We start from the raw sequence: 23,440 nt of genomic DNA on the forward strand, positions 1-23,440 counted from the left end.
GTGAATAATCAAACTATTGAATTATAAAAAAAATATAATTATGCATGACATGCCAAGTGTCATCTAGGAGGACTCTTATAAAAGAAGGGACAAGCCATAGGAGAAAGGACCTTTGGGAACCCTATTGTTGGATGGATGAGATGTTGTCAGAGCAGTGATTACGAATCTATAGTGAGTTTGGTGAGGTAGAGGATTTTTAGAGAGGGGACTCTTGAGCCAAGGTGTGCTCTCCTCTACTAGCTAGTGCTTTCCTCCATTGTACAACCCCATTGCAGCTCGGGGGTCCGCAGGGAAGCAGAGTACCCAAGGAGTAGGCTGGGAGGTTAACCGATGGGTCTTTGCATTCGGATCAAGTGCGTCATCATTCACTCACGGAGGTGACCAGCTACAAGGGAATTCCAGCAACAACAGAGCAAGTGGAGTCTTGCCTTCTGGTGAACGGTACATATGTATTTCATTACTATTGATCTTAGTTAAAAGTATGAAAATGTTATGATATGTTTCCTGAAATGAGTGGCAGGAATGTGTGTACTAAATAAATTTGAATTTCAATGCGTTTCTTTTCTGGTTGTATTTGCTGTTTAAAAAAAAAAAAATGTATATAGTCTCAATGTGGTCCTTACATTTGGTATCAGAGCACAAGTTGAACCCTTGAGGCCTATGGGCCCATGCATGCATAACTAGTTTTGTTTGCTATGTGGGGATTTCTCTAAAATCAAATTACTCAAGTTTCAAAAAAAAAAAAAAAAAATGGCATGTTCACAAGACATTCTCGTAAAAAAGTACCCTTCCTAATGTATCCTCAACATTTGTTGCAATAATGTTTAACTCCATCGAGTCCACGGTCCAGGTTAGTTTTCAACATTGCCAATCTGAAATTGCAATAGGGTGGGAATTAAAATGGAAGGCATGGGTGAACATTGACGTCAGAGATTCAACTGCTATATATAGACCTAACCTCAAACAGTAACATATAATTGATTTCAGTGTAGGAATTTCTCATTCTGGCTGCCATGACCTAGCTCACAAAAAGCCTCACCTGAGATTTGACAAATAGATCTTCACTTGGTTTGCAGACTGTGCAAGCTGAAATTCCCAGTGAATTTACGAAAATAATTCATGAACAAGATCCACTACTTCCCGCATGGAGGCATCATTCGGTAAGACAATGTCGAAAGCCTGCTTGTAAGTTTCCATCCATTCCTCAACGTTGTCATTCAAAAATGCAATTGAGATACGATTCTCAAATTCCAAGCCATCAGACATGCCAAGATCTCCAATGTGATCCCCGAGTAGCAGGACATTTGTTCTATTCCTCACACCAGAAGCACCACTGTCATCAGGCACATCACTGCTGCCCAAGTTTTCATGAATGGGGGCAGCCATTTCAAGGGCATGTTCATTCTTATTTAAGACGTGAATTGTCTTGCCTCTAAACCCAGTGAGATTTCCATTGTCATCGAAGACCATACGATTTGAAACCACCTCTATATTCTTGAAATTTCTTTTAAGTTTCTGCCGCATAACCTCTTCAATAATGTCTCAAGAATCTCAAACAACTGGATCACATAATCTCGAAAATCAATTACAGAATTTGCAACTGAGTTCCTGATGGCTGCATAGGTCAGACCACCCTCAATAAGAAGTGCATGAGTCTTCTCCCACCACTCTTCCATGAGCTTTGTCTTCTCATCAACTGGAATTGTAGGACAGATTTCTAATGGGTAATAATAATCATGTACTTCTCTCCGCTTGAGATCATACTCAGGTTTTCCTTGCTTCAAGAGGGCATGAGTGCCTCTGTCCCCGCTTCTCATCAACCCAGTACTTTGTAAGTGTCATGTCAAAGTCTGCAATTACCTGTAGTTTAGAAGGACCAGCAGCTTTAATGGCGATCTTTTTCTTCTCTAACTCCGCCGGATTAGAGATGATAGCTTCCCTACATTTAGCAGACTCCACTCTGTACTGCTCCATTTGAGAGTGCGTGCAATGGCAGAAGCTAATCTTCCCCTTGAAGCCCTTAAGCCTGTAATAAGTAGCAGACGTGCTTCCTCCCAAGGTGTTCCAGCTACAGCCTTCCCAGAGCAATTTCCCTGCCCTCATTGAAAATAAATGAAAAGAATCTGAAATAATGATACTAATAATAATTATTTAGTACGAGGAATTGAACTGGTCTGGTTGTCAAAAGCACCCGAGAACTTCGTTTTGCCCTGTATTTTTACTCATTCCAACGAATATTTACTGAGAAAGGACTTCACGGTTTTGCCTTGTACGCACAGCAAAAGGAAACAAACTCATATGCTCAGCCCAAAATAAAATACGCCCCATTTTAGGGTATGTTGTCCAGAACTCGTTTTATCAAGAGTTGATGATGTTGCTCGTGGACAGAGAGAAAACGTATTTCTTCTAGTTTACAAACTCAGCTGCCGGCATCTCAATAATGAACCAGTCCATTTCTACACAACTCGAACTCCACAATTCAATTGATAAGCATATCCTGAACAGAACTCGGCCAAAAAGAATAAGAGAACTAGTCCTCTTCCATCCGCGATTGTGAGATTCCTTCTTGTGAAATGGCTCCAAGAAGTACTGATTTTTGCATCTTTTTCAGTTAAGCATTTAATCAAACAGTTTGAGAACAATGTGCTATGGATGTACTTCATTTAATTTGACTCCAGGTGAGATCAACACATTTACAAAATTGGCGGTGGTTAATCCATTGACAAAGCAACATCGACTCCTGCCCGATACAAAGGTGAACTCGAGCCTTAATCTGGAGTTGCGTCTGAGGAAAAAAAAACATGGGCCGGCAAAACCACTCCATTGCGGATGCGGCCGTGTCTCAACATTGTGGTTAACCCCGCAGATCAGAAGACATTTAAAGTGATGGTGTGTGGAGAGCTAATAACTCAGCAGGTACACGTCCTCGTCTACAATTCTTCTACGGATAAATAGACCACAAAGCTTTGTTCTGAAATGGACTATGCCTTCTTCAGGCAGATGACTGGTAATACTCCTGCAACATATCTGGGTATATTAGATGATTTGGTGAAGAACGTCAACTCTACAACAGTGGACATATATTCAGAAATTAATTCCATGTGCACAAGTTGTTCCATGTGGCCTGATAACCAGAAATACCTCCTCCGTTTCGGCAGCTACAAAACCCACCACAAGCTGGGTTGCCTTTTAACCCCTCAAAACTCCAGTTCGAACCCTTATGAAGGTTGGTACGCACAGATTTTGGAGGTTGCTTTGTTCGGCTGGCAATGAGAGCTAACTCATCCTTCATAACTAGATAACTCGACCTCTTAACTACTAAGAATCGGCGCACAAAAAGGGAGATGACAATACCCTCTTTCCTGGAATGAAACTCGGTCAATGGTACACAGAAACCGAGTCTTCTTTCAGAGTCATGCGATGAAGCTCTCCCTTGTGTCCTAGACATATGTGCTTATATAATTTTTAATAAAAAGGTCAAAAAAAATAATAATAATATAAATATATATATGTGATTATTAAGGTTTGCGAAATTTTCAAAGAATAAGTGAATAAATATTTTTCCATTTAATATATAAAAATAATTATTAAAACACATGTTTGTAATCTATTTTTATGACTTTTAATAAATAAAATATTTTTATCAAATTCTATTTTAAAATTTTAAACGAAGTTAGGATAATCTAGAAGCCTGAAGCGGAGACTTATCAAAACTTTATTCTTTAAAGTTTTACTTTTTAAATTGGACTTTCATTTATATTCTTTATAAATTTTTATTTTTATTTTTAAGTAGTATTTACTTTCATATTTATTTATTTATTTTTAATTTAATATTTTTGAGTATTTATTTCTCATGTTTTTTTTTTTTTAAAGTTGTCTTTTCTGAATAATTTGTAAGGATATTATTTTTATATTTAAAGTTTTCTTCATGGAGTTGCCCTTTTCATTTTTGAACAGCTAAAAAAAAAACTATATATATATATATATAAGTAAATAAAGTTGACTTGAGCTTTCTGTAATAGTTAAAATGATTGGAAAGTAGGTTTTATATCAGTATTATTTAAATTTATAAAGGCAAGTTGTGATAATGAAGATTAGAAAGGTAAATATGTTAGGAGTGATAATGAAGTTTTCTTCATGGAGTATTTATCAAGATTCGGGAAGTTTGAGAATTTTAATTTAGCATTTCTCAAATTTTCCGTATCTCATTAAATAAATTTTATTTTATTTTTATTTTTGATTGGTTTTTACTTTATAAGGAAAAATCGTATTAAACTGTGGCAGGTGAACCATGGTTAGGAGAGGTACCAGAAGGAGTGGGGCAGCTAAAGGGCACAACATGGCACCACCACAACAGCCAACTCCTACCACCCCACCTAATGAGGGGGAAAACATCTCAACACAAGAGCAGATACCTGCGGGAGAAGTGTTGAACTTAATGAGATCATTCCAACACATGTCTGAGGCATTAATAAACCGTTTGGAACGGGAGCATGGAGGACCGATCATACAAAATGAAACACCCCAAAACACCACCAGAAATGATGTATGTCGAGACTTGGAAAAGGTAAAATTTCCAGAGTTTTGGGGTTCCACTGATGGTCAATCTGTAGAGGCATGGTTGGAAAACATGGCTATGTGTTTTACCCTTAGAGATTACACCTCAAACATGAAGGCCAAGATGGGTATATTCCAGCTAAAGGGGAACGCACTACTTTGGTGGAAGACATTATTAACCCAATTGGGGATGGATATATCAGAAGTAACTTGGGAGCTATTTGAAGAAAAATTTAGAGAGCGTTACCTGTCAGAAGAGTTCCTTGAGAGACAACTAAATGAATTCAATTCATTAAAGCAATGGAGTCGCTCCCTACCAGAGTATGAGGCACGTTTCATGGAATTACTTCGTTATGCCCCTCACCTAAACACAGAGAAGCTCAAGGTGAACAAATTTGTGTATCGATTAAATGTTAACATTCGGAACAAGGTTAGAATCTTAATGCCTCGCACCTTGCACGAGGCAGTTCAGCGGGCAATCATTACAGAGGAGGAGAGCATGAGCAGTGCACATAGTAAGTCAACAAGGCCCACAGAATCAGGAGTACCAGGTAGAAACAATATGGAACGTGGAAATTTGCAAGGGAGTCCTGTGCTAAATCATCAAAGGTGGTCAGGAAGAAATCAAAGAACACCATATAGGCATCCAGCTCAGCATTTGCGCAGGGTACCGCAAAAAACTCGTCAACCACAACCGCACCAGCCTATGCGACAGCACCAAGTCACACCACCTCAGCACCGATCTTCTTTCCAGCAAAGTTCTAGACCAACTCACAGTTCAGTTGGTAGTAGGAGCCAAGTACCTAGGAAGGGGTGTTGGAATTGTGGGGGTCCTCACTACGAGAGGGATTGCCCTCAAAAGACAGGTAATATCAACTCAACTAAGAATGCAACTACAGTGGGGGATCTGGGGAAGGCTCATCGCATCCATGCAGCGGTGAACAATCGCCAGGTCAAACACCAGTCCACTGTGTTAGAAACCTCAGGTAATATTGATGGTATGAGTTTTGTCATTTTAATAGATCCAGGGGCTACTGATTCATTTATTTCTATAAATGCATTATCAATGATTAAACATAAAGCAACTCCACAGTATGAATTTAAACATGTAGAAATGGCATGTGGTATGAAAAGAACTGTAGGAAAAATGGTAAAGGATTGTGAGGTGGACCTGGGTGTATGTAAGACCAAGATATCCCTGTACTCGACAATTCTAGGAGTTTATGACGTAGTTATAGGAATGGATTGGTTGGAGCGACATGAGGCACTCCTAGACTGCAAGGACAAGGTTCTACATTTCACGGACGATGACGGCCAATGAAAATCATTAAGGGGAAAGAACCGAGGGGTGTCCTTGAGGTTCATCTCCTCCTTGCAACTAATGAAATTTAGGTGAAAGGGTTGTCAATTGTTCTCAGTGGTAACTCTAAACGAAAAGAGTGACTCTGAAGATCTTGATAAACAACCAATTCTTGTTGAATTTAAGGATGTATTTCCCGAAGAACTACCCGGGCTACCCCCAAGGAGGGAAATTGATTTCACCATCCACCTTAAACCAGGCTCGGAGCCTATTGAAAAGGCACCTTATCGGATGTCAGCTCCAGAGCTAAAGGAATTGCAGTTCCAATTAAAGAAACTACTAGACTTGGGGTTCATACAACGTAGCACATCTCCATGGGGAGCCCCAGTGATTTTTGTTAAAAAGAAGGATGGGTCTTGGCGACTGTGCATTGATTACCGCCAGTTGAATAAAGTGACTATAAAGAATCAATACCCTTTGCCTAGGATAGATGACTTATTTGATCAAATGAAAGGGGCAACGGTGTTTTCAAAAATAGATCTGAGGTCGGGATATCATCAGTTGAGAATCAAAGAAGAAGATATTTCGAAGACAGCCTTTAAGACAAGATTTGGGCTTTATGAATTTGTAATCTTACCCTTTGGACTGACAAATGCCCCGGGTGTTTTCATGAGTTTGATGAACGGAATATTTCGGGATTACTTAGACAAGTTTGTACAAGTCTTTATCGTTGACATTTTGATCTACTCAAAGACCCCAGAAGAGCATGATGAACACTTGAGGATAGTTCTTCAATGTCTTAGAGAAAACCAATTGTACCGGAAGTTGTCAAAGTCTTCCTTTTACCAAACCAAGATTCATTATCTTGGACACATTATCTCTGGGGAGGGTATTGCAGTAGACCCAGTAAAGATCGAGGCCATCATGGAATGGCCAACACCAACCAATGTTCATGAAATACGAAGTTTCATGGGCATGGCAGGATACTATCGTAGATTTGTCGAAGGGTTTTCAAAAATAGAAAACCCCATTACTGAGCTCCAAAGAAAGAACAATAAATTCATCTGGACTGAAAAATGTGAAGAGGCATTCCAAAGGTTAAAGGTGTTATTAACGACAGCACCAATTTTGAAGGTGCCGGATATGGAACAAGAATTTTTGGTTTGCACTGATGCCTCCAAAGAAGGATTGGGTTGTGTGTTGATGCAAGAAGGAAGAGTAATAGCCTATGCATCAAGGAAACTCAGAACCCACGAAGAAAACTATGCAACCCATGATCTAGAAATGGCAGCAATTGTTTATGCACTAAAGATTTGGAGACACTACCTTCTAGGAAGGAAGTTTGATCTTAGGACTGACCATTGTGGGTTACAACACATATTCACTCAAGATCACTTAAATGCAAGGCAAAGACGATGGTCTGAGCTAATTAGTGAATATGATTTCGATATCACTTACATCAAAGGAACAGTAAATAGGGTGGCTGATGCTTTAAGTAGGAGGCCGCGGATATTTTCAGTCATTCCCTTGAAGACAAATTTGAGGGAGAAACTGCTTGAATTACAAATTAAAGACGCCTGGTATCAGGAGGTTAGAAAAAGTTTGAGGGAGGATGAAATGAGGGTCCCAAAATATGAGGAATACTCCCTTGATAATGATGGGCTACTACGATTTCGAGGAAGGATATATGTACCACCAAATGAAGATATTCGCCAATTAATCTTAAATGAAGCACATCGCGCTGTATACATGGCACACCCTGGTGTTAAGAAAATGAGTGCGAATCTAAATCCACTCTTCTTTTGGAAAGGGATGAAGAAGGACATCGTGAACTTGGTAGCTAGATGCTTAGAGTGTCAGCGAGTAAAAGCCGAGCACAGGCATCCGGCAGGCTTATTGCAGCCCCATGAGATACCAAAATCTAAGTGGGAAGTTATATCAATGGACTTCATTGTGGGACTACCAATGACCTCAAGAAGACATGATTCCATATTTGTGGTAGTGGACACGTTGACTAAAAGCGCCCATTTCATACCAGTTAAGACTACATACAAGGCACCAGAAATTGCGAGGGTTTTTATTAATGAGATTATGAGATTACATGGAGTGCCTAGAAAGATCATATCCGATAGGGGAGCAGTGTTTACTGGAAGATTTTGGACCAGTTTCCAAGAAGCTTTGGGAACCCAGTTGAACTTCAGCACTGCTTATCACCCGGAAACAGATGAGCAGTCTAAGAGGACAAACCAAATCCTTGAAGACATGCTTCGGATGTATGTGATGGACCAACAAAAGAGATGGGAGGAGTTTTTACCACTCGTAGAATTTGCTTACAATAATAGTTATCAGAGTTCCATAAAGATGGCGCCATTTGAGTTCTTATATGGAAGACCTTGCAGAACACCTCTCAGTTGGGACCGACTAGAGGACCGAGTATTAATAGGACCTGAAGTGGTGCAAGAGATGGAAGAACAAATGACCATGATTAGGAGGAGGCTAAAGGAAGCGCAAGATCGACAAAAGAGCTATGTTGATGCTCATCGAGTAGACCGAAGTTATGAAGTGGGGGATAGGGTGTTCCTGAGAGTAAGGCCCCAAAAAAGCTCTATAAAATTTGGAAAAGGAGAAAAAATTATCTCCACAGTTTGTGGGACCTTTCGAAATCTTGGAAAGGAAAAGTCCAGTGGCATATAGGCTTGCCTTACCTCCATCTTTAGCACGTATGCATGATGTGTTTCATGTGTCTGTTTTACGTCATTATATTTCAGATCCTTCGCATATTATTGATTTTGGTCATTTGCAGGTTTCGGATGAGGGAGCAGTGATGACTGAACCAGTTTGCATACTGGACCAGAGAAATTTGCAGCTTAGACGACGGTTGGTGGACCAGGTCAAGGTCCAGTGGGACAATTATAGTCCTAGTTCAGCTACTTGGGAGGACGCCGAGGAGATGCGTCACCGTTTTCCTCACCTATTCTAGTGACTTCGAGACAAAGTCTATTATTAAGAGGGGGTGTATGTAGTGCCCGCTCTAGTTGACTGGCAGTGATATGACACAAACATTTATTTAGCCATAAGGCCCACACTTTATTCTTTGAGGACCTCAGGTTGAGGATCCGGGCACTTGACACTATTATTAGTGATTGAGATATTCATGGTTGTGATGTTTATGAATGCTTTCTGTTACACAGTAATTTGTCACCATTGGTCACCATCCCCGTTACCCCTTTCCCGCACTTTGGAGGACTCATTCCGGGACCTGTGAGCAGTGACATAACTTAAAAACACTTGCATTATGTTCCCCTAAGTATGGACTTCATGTGCCTTGAAGACATCTCCTGCAAAATATCCCTGAAAAGTGCCTTTTTTCCATTAGCGCGGGTCCACAATGTACTACCCACGCCAATGAAGGAAATCCTTAAAATAGGGCGCGCCAGTTGGCGCTCTGTCTTAGAGTTACACCCACGCCAACCGAGTTTGGAAAAGATTTTTAACAAACGCGCGCCCGGATGTTTTTTCCCTTCAAATCATGAAGTTTTTGAGGATAATGCTAATCTCTTGGATGTCGAGATTCATCATCTATCCCTTACATCTATCCACAATGGATTTTTGGGGATAATGCCAATCCATAATGGGTGTCTTGATTCATTGTATCTTCTTCCCCTCCTCCATCTATAAAAGCCTGTCCTCATGCATTTGACAAGCTAGTGATAGTGCTAGTTTTTGAGTGATAGTAAGAGTTTTGGAGCATAGGGAGATTATACTGTCAGAAGTCTAAGATTTGCATTCATAATCAAAGAGAGAGAAAGGCTTGTTGCAAGACATATGTAGTTGTTCGCCCAGCCAGAGGAGGGATTCAACGTCAGAACCTTGGTTGTACTTTTCTCTGTTGATTACCATTAATAAACGACTATCATTATGGTTCTGATCTTATTGTTCATTATGATAATGTTTGATCTATATCTTTTCTGACCGATATATGGTTATATTTAGTGGATTTTATGCTTGTATTCGCTTCGTTCTTTGCATGTGCAGGTATCCATTAGCGGAGATCGTGAGGATCGTGACCTGTTGGAGCAAGGGAATGGGAGTATCAACTCTTCCACAACACTAGCGTTGGACTTCAGGTTGGTTCTCATAATCCACTTTCAATTTGCAACTAGGAACTTGCATGGTAGCGTTGATTGATTGTTGCTAGACCCATTTTGGGCTAGTGGGATCGCCTCTGTCCGCAGAGGGGATTTACCTCACCAACACTTTCCATTGATATTATGATAGCATGAATGGTTATGTATCTTATCTATTGGTGTTCTGATGATTTCAACATTAAATATTCTATGTATCTTATCTATTGGTGTTCTGATGATTGCAACATTTAAATAGTTAAGTTTGGTCTCTAGTTGAATTTATGATGATGAGGGTAGTAAAGAATATGTATGCTCTCTACTAAAAGCATGATGATGATAAATTTGATGGATAGGTATATTTCTATTTGCTGTTACGATGTTGATAGATTAATAAATATGTATTTTTCCATTGATGTTTAATGATGATAGCAATGATGGATGTGTACCTACTTTCTTTAGTTCAGACTTACAATGGACAATGATGTGAATGACTAGGAATTGTCAATGATGCTATAATGACAATGACTAACATTGAGAAACCTTGTTACTGATGATTATTGAGTATGGCAGGAAACCATCAGAGGCACTCGCATATGACAAGTTGATGACACCTGGTTTGATGAAAATTCATATTATTTTTATATTTGAAAGTCTAAGTCAATCTTGAAATCTGCCATATATGTTTAACTATATTCTGATGATATGTTAATGGTTGCAGGCACAGACTAGTTGCTTGACCGAATGACCCACATATGGGTGATGGGGTTGTACAGGTGGATGGAATTACATGGGAGGGGTGGGACAGAGTCCCTGATCTCACCCACTAGCACTCTCGCCATGACTTGGGTTGGAAGGGTTGAAACACCTTCGCCTTGAAGATCATGATGCCATGAGGGCAGGTCCCAAAGTTGGGTCGCTCGTGAGGACTTTACCGAGGGGCACGCATCAAGGCGGATCCCTTGATCCCCGACACCATTAGTCTCACTATAGCAGGCAACATAAGAGATGATAGTAGTCTATGACGTTGCACTATACTTTCCCCTCGTAGTCACTGGATGCTTGAAGGGCAAGTGGTGTGGCACCCTTGGAACTTCAGGGGAATTTCTTGAAGGGCACGACCAACTTGGCACCCTTGGCATCACAAATAAACTATTAGGTGTGGCACCCTTGGAACTTCTAGGGAAGTTCTTGAAGGGCACAACCAAACTTGGCACCCTTGGAATCTTTAAAAAAATAATAATAATAAATAAATATAAGCAAGGAATGAAAACTAGGTAAATTTACATCAAGGGTAAATGATGATTAGAAACCAATGTAATTAAATCAAAAATAAAACTTGGAATAAGGAGGATCATAGGAAGAATTAAAATAGAGTACCTTAAAAACTCTATCCTTCCCATGTTGGAAAGTACTAGGAAGATTATGTGGTTTAATTAGGAAAAAGGGGAAAGACAAACATAATTGTAAGGATAAAGATTAATCCTAAACTAATTTAAACCTAATTAAGAAAAGAGGAAGGTGAATTAAAATGAGAATAATAAATTAAATTTAGAGAAATGTAGAGAAGCTCCATGTGTCAACAACCAACATAAGAATACCCATCTAAGAGATAACCTGAGTTAAATTAGGGAGTAGATTGGGGATAAAATCTTGACTCATTAATTGACTTCAAGTAATGAACACAAATTAAGGAATAAAAAGGGGGAATAAAGAGACAACTAGGAGAAGAAATAGGAATCTTGTTGAGGTGAGGAAAATATTAGTTTTAAATAAAAAGTTAAGTAAATAATTTTGGGTGACCCTTGATGAGAGAGTGACACATGGGTGGGTGAATAATCAAACTATTGAATTATAAAAAAAATATAATTATGCATGACATGCCAAGTGTCATCTAGGAGGACTCTTATAAAAGAAGGGGCAAGCCATAGGAGAAAGGACCTTTGGGAACCCTATTGTTGGATGGATGAGATGTTGTCAGAGCAGTGATTACGAAGCTATAGTTAGTTTGGTGAGGTAGAGGATTTTTAGAGAGGGGACTCTTGAGCCAAGGTGTGCTCTCCTCTACTAGCTAGTGCTTTCCTCCATTGTACAACCCCATTGCAGCTCGGGGGTCCGCGGAGAAGAAGAGTACCCAAGGAGTAGGCTGGGAGGTTAACCGGTGGGTCTTCGCATTCGGATCAAGTGCGTCATCATTCACTCGCGGAGGTGACCAGCTACAAGGGAATACCAGCAACAGCAGAGCAAGTGGAGTCTCGCCTTCTGGTGAACGGTACATATGTATTTCATTACTATTGATCTTAGTTAAAAGTATGAAAATGTTATGATATGTTTCCTGAAATGAGTGGCAGGAATGTGTGTACTAAATAAATTTGAATTTCAATGCATTTCTTTTCTAGTTGTATTTTTTGTTTAAAAAAAAAAAATGTATATAGTCTCAATGTGGTCCTTACAAAAGGCATAAGAACTTCAAATAATTTATACATACTCAAGGGAGGACAACAACAATGCTATCTAAGCAAGAATGATGAACACTGGCTATGGCACAGAAGATTGGGGCATCTAAGCTTCCCTCAGATAAGGAAAGCATGCAAATATCAAGCTGTTCGCGATCTTCCTGACATCAAAATTCCAGACAATACAATATGAAAATCATGTCAGTTTGGTAAGCAAACCAGAACACATTTCCCTGAGAAGGAAGGATCAGCTAGTAAGCCACTTGGACGTGTCCATACTGATTTATGTGGTCCATCAAGGAAAAAGTCACCTCATGGAGAAGAATACTATATATTGTTCATTGATGACTTTTCCAAGATGTGTTGGATAGGACTTTTGAAGCATAAAGACGAAGCTTTCGAAAAATTCAAAGCTTTCAAAGCCTTGGTTGAAAATGAATCAGATCGCAGAATCAAATGCCTCAGGTCTGATCGAGGAGGGGAATTTACCTCGGATGAATTTTTCGACTTTTGTGAAGAACATGGAATAAGAAGGGAATTCTCTACTGCAAGGACTCCTCAGCAAAATGGAGTAGTGGAAAGGATGAACAGAATGGTTCAACAAATGGCTCGTGCTATGCTTGATGAGTCTGGAACTCCTGCAACCTTCTGGGGTGAAGCTGCGTTGTTGACGTTAATATTCTCAACAAAACAAACATCCGAGTAAACAACACTCAAACTCCTCATGAATTTTGGTATGGTAAGACTCCTACAGTAAAATACTTCAAAGTTTTTGGAAGCAAATTTTACATCAAAAGGACTGATGAAAATCTTGGAAAGTTTGAACCTAGATCAGATGAAGGCATTCTCCTTGGTTACTCTTCCTGAAGTAAAGGATATAAGTGTTACAATAAAAGACTTGGAAAAATTGTTGAAAGTATTGATGTGGTGGTTGATGAAGCAGGCGACAATCCAAAGCAGATAAAAACCAAAGATTTTGAAGATGAAGAGGACTATCCTTGAACTTCAAATCAGTCTAATGATGAAGAAGAAACCTATGAGACACCAAAAGAACAGATAAGGGTAGAAGAAAAGACTCCATTTAGGTATGTACAGAAGAATCATCCAGAGACTCAAATTTTGGGGCAGAAAGAGGCAGGTGTTCAAACAAGAAGAACTATTACAGAAGCTTCAAGCTATCTAGCATTGCTCTCCTTTATCGAACCACGAAATGTACGTGAAGCATGCAAAGATGATGCTGGGTCAAGGCCGTGAATGAAGAACTTGAGCAGATTGAAAAGAATAACACGTGGGAATTGGTTCCTAGACCAAATGATAAGAATGTCATAGGGACCAAATGGATATTCAAAAACAAGCTGAATGAAAATGGAGATGTTATTAGAAACAAGGCTAGACTTGTTTGTAAAGGGTATGCTCAACAAGAAGGTATAGACTTTGAAGAAACTTTTGCACCGGTTGCCAGACTTGAAGCCATAAGAATGTTCCTTGCTCTTTCTAGTTTTCAGAAGTTCAAAGTATATCAAATGGATGTAAAATCTGCCTTTCTAAATGGAGACTTATAAGAAGAAGTGTATATTGAGCAACCAGATGGATTTATCCTTGGAAATGATCAAAAACTTGTATGCAGACTCAGAAAGGCTCTCTATGGTCTTAAACAGGCTCCAAGGGCATGGTATTATCGTCTTGACAAATACCTCCATCAACAAGGTTTTTCAAAAGGATCAACAGATAACAATCTATATATAAAAATTGACAACGATAAATTTCTAATACTTGTTGTGTATGTTGATGATATCATCTTTGGTAGCAATGAAGAAGCCATGAGTCAAAACTTTGCCTTGGTGATGCAGAAAGAATTTGAAATGTCCCTGCTTGGTGAGCTGACATATTTTCTTGGTTTACAAGTCCAACAAAACAAAGATGATATCTTTCTATCACAAACCAAGTACCTCAAGCAGATCTTGAAGAAATATGGCATGGAAGATTCGAAACTAATAGGTACCCCTATGGTAACAGGATGCAGCCTCAGCGCAAATGATGATTCAGTAGTAGTACATCAACCAACCTATAGATCCATGATTGGTAGTCTGCTCTATCTGATAGGTACCCGACCAGACATCATGCATGCAGTGGGAATAGTTGGAAGATTCCAGGCAAATCAAAAAGAGGCACACCTTCAGGAAGTTAAAAGGATTTTCAAATATCTTCAAGGAACACAAAACTATGGTTTATGGTATCCTAGAGATACATATCTCACACTTCATGCATATACAAATGCAGATTGGGCAGGAAGCGTGGATGACAGAAAAAGAACTAATGGTGGTGCATTCTTTATGGGTTCCATATTAGTATCTTGGTTTAGTAAGAAACAAATTTCAATTGCATTATCTACAGCTGAAGCAGAATATGTGGCTGCTGCATCTTGCTGCACACAACTCCTTTGGATGATGCAAACATTGCAAGAATTTTAAATCACTTGTACTCCACCTATCTCCATTTTATGTGATAATACAAGTGCAATTAGTATTTCAAAGAATCCAGTCATGCATTCAAAGACCAAGCACATACCTATCAAATATCATTTTCTCCGGGAACAAGTGCTTGAACAAAAGGTCAAATTGGAGTATGTTCCCTCCAAGGAACAGGTCGCTGATATATTCACCAAACCACTGCCCAGGGAGACATTTGAATACCTCAGACAGAAGCTAGGAGTAGTTGATGCATCATCTTGCTGTTGAAACTTATCTGTTTCATAGAAAAGTGGTTGTACACGAATTTCATAAGGAGAATCCGAGTACATACGCATGTTTCTGTGGATACAATCGCATATATGTTGATTTGAAGAAAACTAGTGGGCCAGACTCAAGATGAAAAGAGTCTGATATGGGTTTGCCAGAGACCATCTGGCACAAGTTCAAGGGGGGCATTTACTTCTAATAATGCATTGTTGGCATTTTCTTAGAAGATCTTGGTTCTACGTCACAATTGTTTTTGATTCAGGTGGAACTGGTGCAGAGGGAGATCATGGTTGTTGGTCTGGATGATGATTGACAGATGCTGCTAATGTTAGTTGTTGATGAATATCATAGTCTTGTCTTAGATATTTAGTCTCTATGTCATGTATTTATTTTATTATCAAGGTCATGTAACAGCCTATTTTGGTTTCCCCACTATGCCTAGGATGGATGATGTAATGTTCTTGTTTTATCATGTGTAAACTTTTGGTCTATCCCCACTTGGCTGGGTGGATAAGTCAATCCCCACTTGGTTGGGAGATGGATGTATGTATGAGTCTTTGGTGATTGGAAGGTCATTTATGATGTATAAAGTCATGCTCTTTCTTGTAGAACATCTTTTTGCAGACCTTGCCTACAGTCAGGGGGAGCATGGACAGCACAGCACAACAGAGATTTAAACATGTACTTAGGGGGAGCATAACCCTTTGCCCTTGATGAAAAAGGGGGAGAATGACTTTGAGTGACTTGGGGTTGCCATCAAGTCCAAAGGGGGAGATTGTTGGCATTATGACACAGGTTTGGCACTATGACACAGGTGTTGTCCTTGATGGCAACTCACTCAGATGACAGATCATAGTTCAGGCTCTCAGAATGAAGGAAAAAGAGATATACACAGGTTCCACTTAACCAAGTCGCGTATACACGTAGGATAGCCGATCAAAAGACGTGTATATGTATGCACGCAATTTCATGCAAGGAAAAGCGCGTACATGTAGGAAAACTTATTTTTAGTCCATGGTATTTAGTCCTTGGTATTTGGACCTGTTAGGACCCTATACTACTAGTGTAGCCCCTTATTGTTATTAGGACAGCCCCCTTATTATATTGTTGTACCCATGTAGTCCCCATATTATTACTATTGTGCCCCATAGAAGCCCATTATTGTTATTATTGTGCCCTTACATTATTATTGTTATGTCGGTTCTGATTATATTATGACTCCTTAGACTCTTATATATAGAAAGGAGGTCTAGTCATTTGTATCATCCAAGAATTGTTCATTTGTGTAATGTAAAGGAGGTTGCCCCCTCGAAGAGGCTGAATTCTAAGGTGTTCAACTATCTTTTCTATCTTTTTGTGAGTTGGTTTCATAACATTTGGTATCAGAGCTTTGGATTCTAGGGTTTCACTGCTCCAAACAGGTCATCGTGGCATTTGCACTATAACTTTTTTTTCTGCGACGTTTCAGATGCTAAAAAAAGAACTCATTTGAGAAGAAATCACACTGAACCTCGGGTCCGAATTTCAGAGCTTTTCGTGTAATATTTGTGGAGATATTATCTTAGGAAGTCAATCTTTTTTTCAGACTCCTAAATTACATTCCAAATAGGTAACCTGGGGAAAATAGTCATAACTTTTGTTTTGAGCATCAGATTGAAATTTCGTAAGAAGTTACAAAAAGAGGACGGACTTAAGTTTCTTGTGTATATTTTTCAGATCCTAAGGTCGAAACAGTGACACGTGGCACTTCCTACAAGTTCGCTCTTCTGAAAAGGTCTATAATCAAGTCATCTTGGGAGATTGTGCATAAATCTGCCTTGCAGAATCTAAATTCGATCAGACTGGGGGCATTGGAAAGAGGACATAGAGGGCTACTATAGGTCGCAATTTCAGAACTGGATGATCTGAAATTACAGAGATACATCAGAGGCAATATCGATCTTCTACAAAGTGAAAAAGGTGTGTAGATTGTTTTTAATTTTTTCTTAAGCTGGGTTTGAAAAATTATTTTGAAGGAATTCAAAGGGCATAATATAACATTATCATCGGTAACTGATTACTCGAGGAAAGAAAATGCAAACACCTAGTAAGCAACCTGAAAGCTCTAGCATGACTTATGAAGAAGAGGAAGAAATGAACCATGAGACCATGCGCAACAGATGTCACTCGCACAAAAAGTAACAAAATCTAAGATGGATGGTTTAAAGATAGATGTAGAAGCTAAGATGAATGACGTGGAAGCTAAGATGGCAAATTTGAAGATAGATTTGACAAATTTTCTACAAGAAATACTTACTAATGGTGAAAGGTTAGTAAAGGAAACTCATGATGAGAACAAAAGAAATGTTAATCATGATTTCATAGACTCTAATGTTGGATCGAAGACCCACCATATTCCAAAAATCGATATGAGGAAGTTTGATGGCAAGGATCCCACAACATGGAAATTACAGATGGAGCAATTTTTCGATCTCAATAATGTGCAAAACACACAAAAGGTACGTATTGCAACTTTATATTTGGAACCAAATCAGTTTGTATGGTATCAATGGCTTTTCTCTCGTAAACAGATTATCACTTGGGCAATTTTTATGGAAGAATTAATAGCACATTATGAGGATACAAAAAGAAACACTTTTTTTAGCCAATTGATAAGTCTCAAACAAAAGGGTTCAATAATGGAGCACATTGGGGAGTTCCAAAAATTGAACATAAGGGTAAAAAATATTCTAGAGGAGCATAGGATTGATGTGTTCATGGGAACTTTAAAGGATAATATCCAACATGATTTTCACCATTGGGAACCTGTTAGGCCCCTATACTACTAGTGTAACCCCTTATTGTTATTAGTACAACCCACTTATTATATTTATGTACCCATGTAGTGCCCATATTGTTACACAGTAATTTGTCACCATTGGTCACCGTCCCTGTTACCCCTTTCCCGTACTTTGGAGGACTCATTCCGGGACCTGTGAGCAGTGACATAACTTAAAAACACTTGCATTATGTTCCCCTAAGTATGGACTTCATGCGCCCTGAAGACACCTCCTGCAAAATATTCCTGGAAAGTGCCCTTTTCCATTAGCGCGGGTCCACAATGTACTACCCACGCCAATGAATGAGATCCTCAAAAGAAGGTGCGACCATTGGCGCTCTGTCTTAGAGTAACACCCGCGCCAACCAAGTTTGGAAAAGATTTTTAACAAACGCGCGCCCAGATGTTTTTTCCCTTCAAGTCATGAAGTCTTTTGAGGATAAAGCTCATCTTCTAGATGTCGAGAGTCATCATCTATCCCTTACATCTATCCACAGCGGCTTTTTGGAGATAATGCCAATCCATAATGGGTGTCTTGATTCATTGTATTTTCTTCCCCTTCTCCATCTATAAAAGTCTGTCCTCATGCATTTGACAAGCTAGTTTTTGAGTAGTAGTGATAATGCTTGTCTTGAGTGATAGTAAGAGTCTTGGAGCATAGGGAGGTTATGATGTCGGAAGTCTGAGAGAGAAAGGTCTATTGCAAGACATATATAGCTGCTCGCCCAGCCAGAGGAGAGATTCAACGTCAGAACTTTGGTTGTATCTTTCTCTGTTGATTATTCATTAATGAACGACTATCATTATGGTTCCGATCTTATTGTTTGCTATGATAATGTTTGATCTATATCCTTTCTGACTGATATATAGTTGTATTTAGTGGATTTTATGCTTGTATTCGCTTCGTTCTTTGCATGTGCAAGTATCCATTCGCGGAGATCGTGAGGATCGTGACCTGCCGGAGCAAGGGAACAGGAGTATCAACTCTTCTACGACATTAGCGTTGGACTCCAGGTTGGTTCTCATAATCCACTTTCAGTTTGCAACTAGGAACTTGCATGGTAGCGTTAATTGATTGTTGCTAGACCCATTTTTGGCTAGTGGGATCGCCTCTGTCCGCAGAGGGGATTTACCTCTCCAACAATTTGGTGACTCCGCTGGGGAGAAGCTATTTTTTGTTTGATTCATAAACCTTGGACGAAGCCTGAAGAACGGCCAGGCAGCCTTCGAAACGCTATTGCTTTGCATTAGCGAAGTAGATCAACGCCACTTCATTCAATCTCCGGTTTGGTTTATGAACCGAACAGCTTGGAGTTTGTCTTGTATTTTGGTTTTCTCTTGCTTGCTTGCGTAAATAATCTTTCTGGGTTGGTTTTCAAGTTGTTTCTTCCTGTTTGATCTGTCTGAATACTGTCGACCAGACCTTGGACTGCTTGTTTTATTTTTTAGGCCAGCAAACTTTATTAGCGCGTTTTTCTGCCTGACAGTCGCGCCAGTTGGCGCATGTTGCACAAAAGCAACTCGCGCTAATTCCTTAATAGCGCTAGTTACAGGCTGACAGTCGCGCCACTCGTGTGAACTTTGCCAGTTTGTTTGTTGGAAGCTTTTTAAACTCATATTTATGTCTTTTTACATCCTTTTAAGTTACTGGAGTGTGTCAGAACTCTGTTTGACTGGTTTTTTACCTTTATCCTTCGGGTGTTTGCCTATTTCCATCGATCTTATATCCCAGCCCTAGAGCATCTAGTGGCTTTGTATATCGAGCCTTCCGAGGGAGTTTTTGGTTCTTTGATTGTCCAGTCAACTTTTTGGTTGTTTTCCGCACTTGTCTAGTGGTTGTTAAAACTTATTATTCTGTGCTTCGAGCAATTCACCTCTACCTCGTTTGCATTTTGCTTGACTTCGTTTGAGCTTAGATCACATGGTTCATTGAGGTCTTTGTGATTCTCCTTGTTTTGACAGTTTGTCTTGGTGTTTCAGACTTGGTTCTATTTGCCTTGAGTGAAATTTGCTTGTTTACGCTTGTTAATATTTCTCGAGATTTGTTTAAGTGCATTATGCCATTTTAAAAGAAAAAAACAAATGATCTTTTTGCATTATATTAGTTAAAATTTATTGTTATTGGCAATTAGTCACTTTTAAAAGAGAAAAGAAAAAAAAGTTTCATTTATTGCTATTAGCTGCATTAGGATCTTTGTTGATTGTTTGGTGATCATTTTGTTTGTTTGAAAAATCTCAACTCTTCTGTAGTTAGCATTCATTGAACGAAATGATATATTTTGGCATATAGTTTGCATTTAGGAAATTCTGAGAGATCACATACGGTAGGACCTAAAAACTGAAACCTAATCGAAGATCAACTGTAAAATAAACCGAATGAATCTAACAACGCATTGGAACCTAACACATACATTCTAGAGGTCTAGGCTAGAGACGTGTTCCGGCGTCGTTAAACCTAGTCATTGTTGTTTCACATTACGGTTGGGTGATTCCTCCTTTTGTGACTCGATAGTGGTCTAGCACGGACTTGAGCTCCCACGTACCGTCGCGTATATAGGGGAGACCCCACTAGGTTATCATCCTTTATCCACAGGAAGTCGTGTCTGCCGCCTTACAAGCCGTAATGCACTGAACACAGCATTCGGGAAGATTGACTGCCGTACGGGAAGTCCTTGGTTTTCATCTGATTGCCAAGGTGTATAAGCAGTTTTACGGATTGTTTGGTAAACCCTTTGCCTAGAGTCTCCAGAGTAGTCACTTTTGATCCTTTTCGGACTCCTTAAAAGAAAAGGTGCCAGTGAGCGTCTTGTCACTTCGTGCTCATTAAACATTCGAAGGAGACTAGAGTCACCTTTTTGTCCTTTTCTCGACTCTTAAAACATGAAAAGGTCAAGTTGTGTCTTTGCGTCTTAAAATTTATTCGGCCACGATACACATTTACCTGGTTAGATTTTGTTTGCGTTAGTTTGAGTAGGGTTTAGTCTCGTTAGATTCCCTAGGATTTTGTGAAGTTTCATCCTGGCGGAATTACCAATTTCATCTTCTGAGATACCGGTTGTGAGTGCAACTCTTTCTGTTGTTCCGAGTATACAACCGATTAGTTCTCGTGCTCCAGGTGACGAGACTTACGAGTTTCATTGGAACCCTGTTTGGGAACCTTCTGAGGACGGTATCCCTTTTTGGGAATACACTTCTCCTCGTGTTCCAGCCCCACCAGTTTCTTCCGACATGGAGGACGTATCCCCTACTTCGACTGACGAATCTGTTGCGACGAGCGATGAAATTCCCACCGCAACAGAACCTACACTTGTTAGTAGCACTCCTACTACTGGGAGCCTACCCCCAGGCTATAAAGCATTAAGGGATGCTATGCCCTCTGGAACTCCTTTCACGGGTTCTATTTGGTCACAACTCGCTTTTCCCACCACGGAGCCTTTTACTCCACAAAGTCGCAGTACGTCTGTCACCTCAACCACAACCGCTCCAACGGTATGTGTGGCTTCTTCGACTCCTATTTTTAGTCATCCTTCGGCTTCTTTATTCGGAGTCTTCGATCCTACATCAAACGTCCCACCAGAGGGGCCATACGATCGATATTTGCCGTCTCAACCGATTGTTGAGATTTCAGTTCCGTTGTCAATTGATTGGGGCTCCACCTCTTTTCATGGTGGCCAAGTATCATCTGCACAATCCCCAAGACCACCTCATCAAGACCAACAAGGGCAATCCTTCCAGGGAAACCCTTTTGCCGCTGGTGGTCCGTTTTTCCCCTCTTTTGTTCAACCTTCTGGTAACCCAGGTCAATCTTCTGTTCAACAAGCCCAACCTGGTATCCAGCAAGGTTATCCTACTGGACAAATTGGTCAATCATATGTTAACCCAAACCAATCCAATGTCCAGTATGGTCCAATATCTGGACAAGCTGCTCAACCACATGGTCAGCCTACCGTCCAGTATAGTCAACCTTCTGGGCAAGTCGGTCAACCTCAAATCCAATCAGGCCAACCAACTGCCCAGCCCACTTAGCCATCTGGTCCTTTAGGACAACCTTCACCTGTGCAACAACAACTCCACTCCCAGCAGGTACAACCTTCTGGGCAGGGAGGCCAACCTCAATATCAACAAGGTCATCCTTCTGGCCAGATAGCCCAACCTACAGGACATCCTTCTGGCACTGCTCAATCCGGTTTTTTGCCCCAGGCTGGACCCCAGACCCCATCCAGTTTTCAAATGCAAGTTGGAGTTCAATCCCAACCAGTCTATCAAACTCAACCTATTTCTCAAACTCAGTTTGGAGTCCAGCCACCGTATGGTTACCAGCAACCTCAAGGGCAACCTTTGTTTGCCCCATATCAAAATTATCAACAACCGCAGGCGAATCCTTATCAGAATTATCCGCAACCATATGGTGCTCCTGCAGGACCGTTTGGTAATCCATGGAACGCTGGGGGGCAGAACCCAAATCCCTACGGACAAAACCCTATGGGGCCAAATCCGTCCAGACCAAGCCCTTGGGGGCAACCGCCAGTTGGTTGGAACCCTGGTGTTCCATCCCACCAGCAGCCCCAGATGTCCTTCAATCCTCAATTACCTTTCTTAGCGACTTTAGAATTACCGGATGTGTCCAAATTGACCAATGATCCTATTCTCCATAATCCATATTGGCCTCCGGTTCCAACGAAAATTCCCGGTGACTGTCCAAAATTCGATGGTAAAGCTAATGAAGATCCACAAGCTCATGTTATGACTTATCACCTATGGTGTTCATCCAATTCATGGCTTGATGATTCAATTCGGCTTCGCCTTTTTCAAAGGACTCTCACTGGCTCTGCAGCTAAGTGGTATATTGAGCTCAATCGCGGATCCTTTCAGGATTTCAACTCGTTGGCTATGGCATTTCTCACTCATTTTCAGTTGCCCATTCGATATGAAACGGGTACACACCTCCTGACATCCTTAAGACAGACAACGGCTACGCATATCTCTGATCATATCCATGAATGGAGACGGCGTAGACGTATGATCAAATTTTGGATTCCCGACCAACTTCTTACCGATTGGTTTACGACTTCGTTCGTTCCTCCAATAGCTCGGGACATTGCCATGGGGGCGTGTGTCACTGAAGAGCAAGCTATCGCGCGCGCTCAGTACCTTGACTTGGTGTATTCTCAGTCAGGTACATTGTATGATTATCTGCCTGACGCCCCGAGACCAGGAACATCCAAAGCCCCGCCAACGCCAACTGTTGACGGTATTATTGGTTCTGTTAATTCGTCCTCAAAGAAAAATCCCGCGAACCCTGGGAAGCAAAAATCAAATGCTTCGAATGAACCCACTTCTCAGGTAACACCCACTTCGAATATTACTTCCGAGGTCAATGCCGTCCAGTCCACCATGACAGACAAAGCCTCGAAAGGAAAGAAGAAAGGGAAAGCGAAGAATAAGCC

At 40.3% G+C, this 23,440-nt stretch overlaps 1 pseudogene across 1 annotated transcript; it reads right to left on the reverse strand.

Annotated features, from left to right (window-relative positions):
- Nucleotides 1–833: 833 nt before the first annotated feature.
- Nucleotides 834–2,148, reverse strand: LOC149176393 (uncharacterized; annotated as a pseudogene). Its single transcript, XR_016258640.1, has 2 exons — nt 1,040–2,148; nt 834–872 (listed from the first exon to the last, which is right to left on the reverse strand). The product of XR_016258640.1 is annotated as an uncharacterized LOC149176393 (transcript).
- Nucleotides 2,149–23,440: the final 21,292 nt, after the last annotated feature.

The sequence above is a fragment of the Pinus tabuliformis genome, chromosome 4_1 (genome assembly GCF_031772625.1).
Source record: "Pinus tabuliformis cultivar Carrire ecotype Pingquan chromosome 4_1, CPIR1, whole genome shotgun sequence".
NCBI lineage: Eukaryota > Viridiplantae > Streptophyta > Pinopsida > Pinales > Pinaceae > Pinus > Pinus tabuliformis.